Source organism: Schistocerca serialis, unplaced genomic scaffold (genome assembly GCF_023864345.2).
Source record: "Schistocerca serialis cubense isolate TAMUIC-IGC-003099 unplaced genomic scaffold, iqSchSeri2.2 HiC_scaffold_1196, whole genome shotgun sequence".
Lineage (NCBI taxonomy): Eukaryota > Metazoa > Arthropoda > Insecta > Orthoptera > Acrididae > Schistocerca > Schistocerca serialis.
In genome coordinates this window covers 587,501-590,000 of record NW_026047399.1, presented here as the reverse complement: position 1 = coordinate 590,000, position 2,500 = coordinate 587,501, and the positions used below count along the sequence as shown (strand labels likewise).

General features: G+C 64.0%; 1 pseudogene; it reads right to left on the bottom strand.

Annotated features, from left to right (window-relative positions):
• LOC126435133 (large subunit ribosomal RNA) overlaps positions 1-2,500 on the bottom strand; it is a 7,955-nt pseudogene that overhangs the window by 3,092 nt on the left and 2,363 nt on the right.

Here is a 2,500-nt window from a genome sequence, read left to right as displayed (position 1 = left end):
TCCGAGCTCCGATGTGGGAGGGCAGTTGGCCTAAAACGTAGTCCACCGCAAAGTTGAACAGGAGGGGGGAGAGGGGATCGCCCTGGCGAACGCCCCGTGCTGGCTGCACAGACACGCCCACGCCGGCGCCGTCCGCTATCACTGTCGTGCTGCCCTCGTAGCACCGCTCGACATACTCGACAAAGCAATCCGGTAGGCCATGCGCCTTCAGCACGGGGCGAAGGGCAGCATGATCTACCGAATCGAATGCCTTAGATACGTCGATCGATGCCACAAAGACAGAGCGGCAGGAGCGAACTGCGTCGGTGAGAGCAGTGTCCAAGATGAAGGTATTTTCCAACATCCCATCCCGAGGGATGAATGCCCGCTGACGTTCGTCCACAGCACATGCGCGCATCAGGCGTGACGCGAGAACCTTGTGAAAGGTCCGCGCCAACACCGAGCAGACCGTAATGGGGCGAAAGTCAGCGGGGGATGTTGGTGCAGCCGTTTTCGGGAGAAGGGACGTCCGCGCGCGAAGCAGGCGTTCCGGAAGGGCGCGGGCCAGAAGGAAGAGATTCATCACTTTCACCAGGACTTCGTGCGGCAGGCGCCGCAACTCCGCTGGGGTAAGGCCGTCCGGCCCGGCTGCTGATCCCCTGGGCGGCAACGCGGCGGCGACCTCCTCGTGTGTGACCGGCCCCCATATGCACTCGAGAGCGACAGGCTCTGAGTGCGGGAGGAGGCGGTCACGAATGAAGCCCGCGGTGGAGACGGGCTTCTTGGTGAAGAGGTCCGCCCAGAAGTCCAGCAGACCAGGGATGGCAGGTGGCGGCTGGAGCAGGGTGCCATCCAAGAGGCCGCGCACGCAACGTGCACGCGACCGTCGGAAGGCATCCTGCGTTCTGGCGTACTCCCAGCGGCGCCGCTTGCGCTTCTGCGTCGGCGGCGCGGCAGGCGGCCGCTTCGATGGTTGGCGCGGCCGCTGTGTCCTGGTGATCGATCTCTCCCCTCTGGACCCGACCGACGCAAGGGCATCCGGGAGCATGCCCAGGATGACATCGGGCGGCGTGCCCCGCCCCAGACCTATGACACGATCCAGGGCAGAGAAACGCTGGGCGGAAGCGGGTAGCCCCGCCAGATGCTCCCAGATGGCGGCGTCAGTCGGCCCCTCCGGCGGCGGCCCGGTGGTGTCGGCCGCGAAGTCCTCGGCTGCGTCGACGGGCGGCGCAGCGGCCTCGCCCGCGTCAGGCAGCGGGCTCACTGCTCCCCGGCGGGACGCCGGCTCTTCCCCCCGACCGATCTCAAGCGCCTCCATGAATTGGCGGACAAGCTGCTTGTGGGCAGCTTGCCGCCGTCGGCACTTGATTGCCTCGAGCGTTCGGTCGGGGAACATCCTGATGAGTTCTTGATTGACGAAGAAGAACCGGGCGTCCCTCTCAAGGAACAGTTCGGCCTCCGCCTTGGCGAGCGACAGGACTTCTTCCTCCGTCCACCTCGCGCGATGCCTCTCCGTGACGATCTCCGCGTTGGCGGCCGCAAGATGTTGGCGGCGGCGATGGACCCCGAGACCGTTCTTGGTTGTAAAGCTGCGGTGGCACTCACTACAGGTATACATAGCTGCAAAAGTTACAAGATTTTCGGCACGGCCGGTTGGCCGGCTAGGTGCTGGGGGAGTTGGGGTGGCACCTTCAGCGGAAGGGCCACCACTTATTCTCTGCTTACTGCCCCCAACTAAAAAAAGGGATAGTGCGAGGGGGGGCTGGTAACCCCCCCAAGCCCCTGGTGCGGTCTTCCACTCTGCGAAATCAGCGGGCCCACGAGAAGGGGAGAAGACCGCAGGAGAGGAGAGGCTAAGAGGGCTAGGCCCATGTATTGCGCATCACTCTCCCTGTAACTATAACCCAAGGAAGGCACCTCGCAGCAGCAGCACGACTACATCAAGACCGCACTTCGAGAAGCCAAGTCCGGATGCAGCCACACCGCTGCCACTTGGCCACCTTAAGAGAGTCATAGTTACTCCCGCCGTTTACCCGCGCTTGCTTGAATTTCTTCACGTTGACATTCAGAGCACTGGGCAGAAATCACATTGCGTCAACACCCGCTAGGGCCATCGCAATGCTTTGTTTTAATTAGACAGTCGGATTCCCCCAGTCCGTGCCAGTTCTGAGTTGATCGTTGAATGGCGGCCGAAGAGAATCCGCGCACCCGCGCGCCCCCGGAGGAGCACGCTAAGGCGGACGCGGCCTCGCAGCAAGGAAGATCCGTGGGAGGCCAAGGCACGGGACCGAGCTCGGATCCTGCACGCAGGTTGAAGCACCGGGGCGCGAACGCCGCGCAGGCGCGCGCATCCTGCACCGCCGGCCAGCACGAGGCCAACCAACGGCGAGAGCAGACCACGCCCGCGCTAAACGCCCGCACTTACCGGCACCCCTACGGCACTCACCTCGCCCAGGCCCGGCACGTTAGCGCTGACCCACTTCCCGACCAAGCCCGACACGCCCCGATCCTCAGAGCCAAT